The following is a 9,875-nucleotide window of genomic DNA, read 5'->3' on the forward strand; positions in this document are numbered from 1 at the left end:
GAATTTAATCAGAAGAACCACAGCAGCATATTCTTGATCCTGAATCACATTTAACTGCTGGCATTATTTCCTACTGTTCTTTTCAAACCGTATCACGGATTTTATGTATTAATAAAATTTTATCATTTTTTACGACTATGAATTGTGTTTCTTCTACCTGCATAGTTTTATTTCACTTTGGACGGATGCTTCATGTTGGAAGTGTAACCATGTGGTTCCTAAGGTTAAAGGATCTTTAACAATTCTTTAATTAACATACAATATTGAGAAGTTACATTATGTCTTGCACTTGAGTCATCTCTGCAATCTCACTTGAGATACTTACATGGGTATAATAAAAATGAAAGTGCTGTTTGGAGACAAAATTTTATGACATGAAAGTGCATATAAGTGAATGGCTGATACAAACTAGTTGCTCTGTGATAATTAAAAAGGAATGTTTAATTCAGTGAACTGTTATATTACAGGATGATTAACTGAAGTCTCAGTGTGGGAGTCGTGTAAGATCAGGTGTTTGAAAGTCAACTATGTAGAGGCTAACCAGTTATATCTAACCTTTTAGTCTCAATAACCATATCTGAAAAGTATATGAAAATATAGGCATATGAGAAAATCTCCAAGATTTTAATTACAGTTTGTGAGGTAGAGATACCCATTTCCTAATCCCTGGAGGCCAGTCTGTCACTTTCCATTGGATGACATTCCTACTCAGAGCCAGAGAATCTTGCAAGAAAACATGAGATTTGTGCTACTTTTACTATGGAATCTTACATTCAATATTCTCTGATTTCTTTCCTTCCAGAAATATCTAATAATTATATTTCTATTTAAATGCTATTTTTTGTGTTGCATATATATTTTTCTTTATATCAATCACACAATGAGAATCAGTATAAGGTGAGGTGCAGTGGCACATGCCTGTAGTCCCAGCTATTCAGGAGGGTGAGGCAGAGGATCAGGTGAGTGTAGGCATTTGAATCTAGCCTGAGAAAAATAGTAACACCCTGTCTTTAAACATTAGTCAATTACACAAAAGTTGAGAGTGGGGGCATGCACATGTAGTTTCAGCTACTTGGGATGCTGAGGTGGAAGCTTTGCTTGAGCCCAGGAGTTTGAGGCCAGTCTGGGAAACAGACACCATCAATATATATATGTATATGTGTATATAGATATTTTTTTTTCAAAGAAACCAAGGACCACTGTTTACTAATACTTTATATATAATAATTGAGTCCTCAACTCTCTGAGAGAAGTATTGATGATAATCTCATTTCACAGATGTAGAAACCTAGAACAAAACAGTTTAAAAGATTCAATCATATTCCACTCAGCTGACTCAGGATTCAACTTATGTCATCTGGCTGCAAGACAAGTCTAATCATGATACAAACAGAGTCAATTATTTCTATCCAGGTACTGAATAGTTGCACTTACTTTGTTCATTGTATCTCATCATTTTTAAATGGTTAATCTTTATGTTTAATTGTATTCATGGTAAGTTTCTATTATGTCTACACTTTTATATCATAGGCCAGTATTACCTGTGAATTTATACTTAAATGAACTTTAGATATGGGCATGCCTTAGAGATATTTCAAGTTGGGTCCAAGCTATCCTAATAAAGCAGATATCACAATAAAGGGAGTCACTTGAATTGTATTGTCTTCTAGTGCATATATAGAAGTTATATTTACACTATACTGTAGTCTATTTAGTGTGCAAGAGCATTATGTCTAAACAACATATATTCCTTAATATAAAAGCATTGATAAAAATGCTATTAATTATCTAAGCAAGGCCAGGCCCAGTAGCTCACGCCTATAATCATAGCACTCTGGAGGTGGAGGCGGGAGCATTGGTCAAGGTCAGGAGTTCGAAACCAGCCTGAGCAAGAGCGAGACCCCGTCTCTACTAAAAATAAAAAGAAATTAATTGGTCAACTAAAAATATATAGAAAAAATTAGCTGGGCATGGTGGTGCATGCCTGTAGTCCCAGCTACTCAGGAGGCTGAGGCAATAAGACTGCTTGAGCCCAGGAGTTTGAGGTTCCTGTGAGCCAAGTTGACACCATGGCACTCTAGCCTAGGCAACAAAGACTCTGTCTCAAAAAAAAAGGGGGGGGATGTGGAGCAATATGGCGGATGAGAAACACCTCCAGATTTAGTATCTCTGCAAAAAAGACAGTTTCTAGAAGAAATTAAAAGAAAGAAGCAAGCAGATGAGCATAAAAGGAGAGGTACCGGAGACTATAGGAGACTCCATGGGAGGAGGTTGTGGAGGAGAACTGGAAGCAGAGACCTCCCAAGAAGCTTGGAGACCAGTGGCAAGGGTAGGTGGAATAGTTAACTTCCCCCTCCCTTGCATCTCAGACTGCTGGTGGGCTCCCCAGTGTTGGGGGCTGATTCTGGTGTGATGCCTTATACTAATCATTCATTATAGTCTGCAATGTACGTGTGCTGCCTGACGCAGCAGTAGTCAGCATTTTCTTCAGACGCGGTTGCTGCCTTGTGACTTGATAAGAGGCCTGAGTTGTTGCACATAAGCGAATGCTCCCAATTCCCACACAGAGGGCCCCCGTGGTGGGAGTCTGGAGGCCATGAGAACAAGAACACGAAGAACTCTCCCAAGAACTGGCCCCCAATTGATGGTTGGTAGTCAATGATGAGTAAGACTCCCCATGGAGGGGGGCGACCTAAGACAGCACAACCGTGGGGGCCAGGGAGGAGCCGCCGCCTGGGATTGAGACCAAGAAGCACTTCAAATGGCTGCATTGTTTTATGTTGCCTGTCTCACTTTAGTAACCGTTTTGAGGTCTGAGACCATGGGAAATTGTTCCTTTTTGATACAACTCCAGAATTGACTGATATCACTGCTATGCTCAGTTGCTCCCATACAAGGAACTAACCTTGGGTCTGGGGGGGGTATAAAAATAAAGCGACTGGTGCATTGGTCACTCAAGTCATTATGTCCATGTGCATCTGTGTCGTTATTTTATGTTCAGTGTCATCCCCCGTCCTGTAATCAGGCCACGTCACCTCAGCGGCTGGAGAGACCTGCGGATACCAGCCCAGAGACGGCTACCGCCAGTGAGTGGTGCAGCACCAGGCTCCCAACTCCCTTGGGGTATCTCTGTGTGCACAGACCTGAGCCTCGCGGCAGGCACTATATTGTTATATTCTCCCCTTCCCCCTTCCCTCTCCATGGTTGCCGACAGAGACAATATGGCCACCAGCCGGAGGCATCTCCAGGGAACAGGACCTTCCCTTTTGTGGCTCTTCAGCTGACAGAAGGGTGTTCAGACTCTGAGCTCCCTACCCGCCAGCCCTCCCAGGTCCTGCTGGCCAGTGATTCCAGGAGAACGGGGCACATCCTGAGGCTGAGACATCTACCCAGTTTGGCTCCCCATGGGTGAATTAGAACTGGCACTTCTCTCCCTGGTGGGGTCAGGGATTGAAATCCGGGGCCCAGAGGTCAGACCTGCAGACCAGATCCCGTGCACGCAGGTCTCACATTGCCAGGGACACAGAAGGGATATTTGTGAACGAGTCTATTAAGGTGTGTGTGCCTGCAGGGGCAGACCAGCTTGAGGGCAACCCTCCTCACAAGGGGGAGTTGTGTGCCCAGCCCAGGTGGTGACCCTGGGTAGGGAACCTCCCTGCCAGCATGACAGCCAGTGGAGACGAGGTGATGTGAGGTCTGGCCTGCTGGCAGAGGCCCAGGAGTAGCTGCGGAGTTGGGAAGGGTAGAAAGAAGCGAGGCCTGCTCCAGACTGCGGGTCTCAGGCAGCCCCACCCCACACATAGACTTTCTGAGTGGGGCCATTCCAGCCCCTCCCTGACAGCTTTTCTGGGAAGCAGAGAACAGAACTTTGACCCCTGCTAACAGCATTTTTGGTGCTTGAAGGCAGGCTTACCCAACCCAGCTCCACCCAGACTCACTCCCAGACCAGCTCTCACTGAGGTAAAGAATAAGGACACACCTGGAAGTCCCAGGGTCCCACCCACCACCTGAGGCACTAGTGTGCCTCTCTAGAGGAACAAGAGCTGGTTACAGGACCCCAAAATAACAGTGTAGCCTGCTCATCCTAGCAAGCACCACCTACTGACAGGGAGGACATTCTGCACACCCTTTTATGGCATCTACTGACTCATCATACAGGGTGTGGTCGAATCTCACCCACAAACAGCACCTACTGGCTCACAGACTAAACAGGGCATGTCATTATCCAAACAAAAACCTAAAGGTAAGAAGCAACAACTGATCCAGATGGGAAGAAATCAGCGAAGGAAATATGAAAACTCAAACAGAAAGCACACCCAGAAAGAGCAACACCAGCCCCTTAGAAATGGACATCAACCATGATCAGGCCACCAAAATGACAGAAGAATTTTGAGCATAGATCGTAAAAAGAGTCAAACACTTGCAAGAAAAACTGGATAGCCAACACAAAGAAAACACAAAAAGATTCCAGGACCTGGAACAAAAATTTACTAAAAAAATTGAAATAATGAAGAAAAATCAAACCGAACCCCTGGAAATGAAGAATCAATTCAGGGAACTACAAAACACAGTGGAAAGCCTCAAGAACAGGGTAGATCAAATGGAAGAAAGAATCTCAGAGATTTAAGATAATACCTTCCAATTAAATAAATCAATCACAGATATAGAGTAGAGAAAGGAGAAAAGAGCAAAGCCTTCAAGAGATGTAGGATTATGTGAAGAAACCTAATGTGAGGGTTATAGGGTTACCCATAAGGTTGGATAAGCTATTTGAAAATATAACAGAGGAAAATTTCCCAGGCCTTGGTAAAAATGTCGATATACAAGTTCAAGAAGCTCAACAGACCCCTGGGAGATTCAGTGCAAACAGGAAGACGTCATGATATGCAGTCATCAGACTGACAAAAATACCAACTAAAGAGGGCCTTCTACAAGCTGTAAGATGAAAGAAGTAAGTGACATACAAAGGAAAGCCAATCTGAATAACTCCAGACTTCTCTACTGAAACTTTACAAGCAAGGAAAAACTGGGGCCCCATTCTCACTTTTCTGAAACAGAATAATGCCCAGCCTAGAATCTTATTCCCTGCAAAACTAAGTTTTGTATATGAAGGAGAAACCAAGACATTCTCAGATAAGTAAAGACTGAGGGAATTCACCAAGACAAGATCCGCCCTACAAGAAATACTCAAAACAGTGTTACACATGGATCAGCACAATAAACACTCACAAATGTAAATCTACTCAAAAGCTAAAGATCAAAGCCCAGATACCACAATGGCTAAAGAGAGAAAACAAATCAATAAAGTTCAACCCAACATAATGAACAGAAATCTGCCCCACCTGTCAGTTATCTAAATAAATGTGAATAACTTGAACTCCCCACTGAAGAGACATAGGCTGGCCAAATGGATAAAAAAATACAAGTCAAGTATCTGTTGCCTTTAGGAAACACATCTACCTCCAAAGATGCAGTTAGACTAAAGGTAAAGGGGTGGAGAACAATATTTCAAGCAAATGGAAGCCAAAAGAAAGCTGGCATGGCAGTGCTGATTACAGATAACTTAGTTTTTAAATCAACAAAAGTAATAAAAGACAAAGAAGGTCACTATATAATGCTGAAGGGTACAATTCAACAAGAAGACATAACAATTCTAAATATATATGCACCCAACCTTGGTGCACCCAGATTCATAAATCAAACTCTACTTGATCTAAACAAATGGATAAACAACAACACCATAATAGTCTGAGACTTTAACACCCCACTGACAGCACAGGACAGATCCTCCAAACACAAAATCAACAAAGATATAATGGACTTAAAACAGAACTCTAGAACAAATGGGCCTGACTGACATTTACAGGACATTCTACCCCCAAAACCACTGAATATACATTCTTCTCATCAGCTCATGGGTCATTATCTAAGGTTGACTATATCCTAGGACATAAAGCATATCTCAAACAATTAAAAAAAAAAGAAATTATACCATGTATCTTTTCAGATCACAATGGAATAAAAGTAGAAATCAAACCTAACAGGAACTCTCATTTCTACACAAAATCATGGAAACTAAACAACCTTCTGCTGAATGATCACATTATAAACAAGGAAATAAAGATGGAAATCAAAAGAGTCTTTGAACTAAATGACAAATTATCAAAACCTGTGGGACACAGCTAAAGCAGTCCTGAGAGGAAAGTTTATTTCCATAAATGCCTATATCCAAAAGTCGAAAAGATCGCAAATAGACAACCTATTGCTTGGGGTGGACCCTGCTTTCCCTCTCTCATTTGTGCGGCAACACTTTTAAAATGAGCGGCAGCTTACTGCCATTTGAATAAGGATGTTGGAGAGTTAAGAAAAGAAAATAAAAAATTAGCTTCAGTGTGAATTTATGATGCTGGGTATTTGATGATATTAAGATATTAAGATGCAGAATGACAATTGGCATCTGAATGAATCATCTCAAAGAGCTGGAAAAAGAAGAACAGACCAACCCCAAACCCAGCAGAGGAATTGTAATCATTAAGATCAAATCAGAACTAAACAAAATTGACAACAGGGAAACTATACAGAAGATTAATAAAACAAAAAGTTGGTTCTTTGAAAAAATAGACAAAATTGACACAACTTTGGCTAGACTAATGAAAAGCAGAAAAGAAAAATCTCTACTAAGCTCTATCAGGAACAATTAAGAGAAATTACAACAGATGCCACGGAGATACAAGATATAATTTATGAATACTACAAAAACCTCTATATACACAAACTGTAAAATGTGGAGGAAATGGACAATTTCTTAGAAACATACAGCCTCCATAGTCTCAACCAGGAAGAAATAAAATTCCTGAGCAGACCAATATCAAATACTGAAATTGAAACAGCAATAAAAAACCTTCCTAAAAAGAAAAGTCCTGGACAAGATGGTTTCACATCTGAATTTTACCACACCTACAAAGAAGAACTGCTGCCTATCCTGCAAAAACTATTCCACAACATCAAGAAGGATGAAATTCTCCCTAACACAGGTTTCTCCTTCACAGCCACCACATCGCCTGACTCAGTGTGGTGTGGGCGAGGGTGTGACTTGGACGTGTCTTTGACACTCACTGTTCTTCCCCAAATGCCATCCCAGTGGGAAATGTGCTGTTCCCGAGGCTAGCATCTTATTCCATCTCTCTCCCTCTGAATGTGTGTCTAAGAGTAAGTGAGAGTTTACAGACAAACCGAGAAAGAATGGAAGAAAGAATGCTGGAGGCCCATAAACAGACCCCAAGCTAAAGAATAGGTGGCAGGAATTTGCAAAAAAGGAGTGTATGAACTATAATAAAATCTTAAGTCAGCCCCTACCAGCTGACTGGTCTCCCTCTTGGCCAATGGGATACCCTAAAACTGAGTTGCTAAGTTACTAACTGACCTCCCTACAGCAAGGGAGGTCAGCAAGGGAGGTCAGATGTGCCTCATCATGCCCCTCTTGCCGTGTGGATATTCTCTGTATCTCATTAAAAGGCCTAAGGCTGTGGAAGACAAACTTGCAGGTCCTCAATATAACACATCGCTGCAGTCTGGATATGTGTACAGTGGCTTGTTTGTGTTTAACACACTTCCTTATCTTAACTTACAACATTCCAAGCCTTTAGGCGAACACAGCTTCATTGCTTTAACCAATTACAAATCAAAGAATCTTTAAACCCACCTATAGCCTGTAAGCCCCCACTTTGAGATGTCCTACCTTTTGGGGCCAAACCAATATATGCCTTACTTGTATTGATTTATGACTTTACATGTAATTCTTGTCTCCCTGAAATGTTTTTTGTTTTTTTTCCTTACACTATCCTGGCCACAGAGAATGAACTTTTTAAATTAATTAATTAATTTTTTGAGACAGAGTCTCACTCCATTGCTAGAGTAGAGTGCTATGACATCAGGTTAGCTCACAGCAACCTCAAACTCCTTGGCTCAAGTGATCTTCCTGCCTCCGCCTCCTGAGTAGCTGGGACTAAGGCACACACCACAACACCCTCGATGACCATTGAGCACATCACCATGGATAAGCCCGTCTCCAGAAGAAAGACAGCTGTTTCTATTATCTACCTGCTGATAGGAAGAAAAGAAGGAGCAGATACAATAGTTCAGTACCCTATTAATTCTGTTACAGCCATAAATCTTCTTCACCCCCTAAATAAAAACCCTGAGTATCCAATTTTCTCTGCCAACACACTCTTCCTCTTCTTTTCGTGGTGGCCCTTTCCCATCTGGAGAAATAAAATAAAATTTTTCTCTCTATCCTAAACTTTCTCTGGAGAAATCTTTCTCAAAACCCATGTGCACTAACTCATAAACCCTAACTGTAATCTAGGAAATTTAAAATTTGTTTCTTTAAATTATACAGATGAGAATGAAAGTTGCACGATTCCTGTGTGTAATGCTGGTGCATTTCATAATTATTGGTATTAGTGGCTGGCTTCCATTTGCAGTTCCTATTCAGCCTGGGGGCAGTGTCATTCACTTATGGGTCATGCACTTCCCTTTTCTGGGAATGGGTAGGTTGTGGGAGAGTAGGTAAGCTGGGATGAAAAACCACAGTGTTCCCGCCCCCCCCCCCCCCCACCCCGTCACACTCAATGTAACAGTGAACACTCAAGACAAAATACTTCACCTCTGGTCACTAAATAATTGGGAATTTCTCCCCACCAACAGCCAATTCTCCATCAGACACAACTTGGTGTCCCATAATTTACCTCAGTTCTGACACTGTGTACCTGGAATTATCATCAGATCCCACAGGGTTAGTGCTCAGTTCCATAAGACTGGTCACACTTCAGATGGCAGTCACAAGTCCCAGGTTGGGACCTGAACTTCTGACCAACAGGCTATAAATTAGGGATTTCCATGACCCCCTCCTCAGCCTGTATTAATTTGCCAGAGCAGCTCACAGAACTTAGGAAAACATTTTATGTAGATTTACTAATTTGTTACAAAGAATATTACAAAGGATGCAGAAGAACAGCTGGATGGAATATTCATTGTAGCTAACATGGGAAGGGATTTGAAAACCATGGTTACCTGATCATTCAGAAGCTTAGGTGACAACTACCGCTTGTGTCCTGTGTGTGAAAGGAGGGACAGTCTTCTTCAGTTGAATTCTTAACCTGTAGGATCAGACATTATCTCCCCAAAGACAGAGTGAGAATTAAGTTAAATTTTAGGATTCTCAGGTGGGAATTATCTGGGAACTGATCAGTATAGGGAAAACCACACATTTTGGTGACCAGAAGTGAAATCTTCTGTGTTGGGGGTGAAGAGGAGTAAAAACAATTTGGTTTTTTGCTATCTCAGACAGTAATGGAAAAAAATCTCTAACCAGCTCACCCACCTTTCTCAAAGCCTGTGTTCTCTATGCTGTATTGAGTTGGAATGGTCTGTCCCTGCTGTTTACTTTTCTGTTGTCACCATCATCTCTTACCATTTTCCTCTTCAGTTATTTCTTGAACACACTGGTGTCTGAATGTGGAGTGGCCCACAGTTTGGCTTTTGGACCTCTTCTCATCTCACTCACCCACTGCCTTTCCTTCTCATCTCATCTCATGGTTTACACCCCACCCACATGTCTCCATTTCCCCTGCAGACCTCTCCCTTGGACTCTGGAATCCTGTGCCTAGTTGTCGCCTCGCTTCTCTGCTGGGACGTCTAACGGGCATCTCCCCTCTCATATGTGGAAAAGGGACTTCCTGAACTCTCCTAAACATGGTCCTGCAAAGGGCTTGACACCCAGACATGGGTTGGAGATGGGTATGGCCCTGTGTGTCAGTGCTGTTGGGCAGCAGGGATTTTTTTTTTTTTTTTTGAGACAGAGTCTCGGTTTGTTG

This window comes from Microcebus murinus, chromosome 32 (genome assembly GCF_040939455.1).
Source record: "Microcebus murinus isolate Inina chromosome 32, M.murinus_Inina_mat1.0, whole genome shotgun sequence".
Lineage (NCBI taxonomy): Eukaryota > Metazoa > Chordata > Mammalia > Primates > Cheirogaleidae > Microcebus > Microcebus murinus.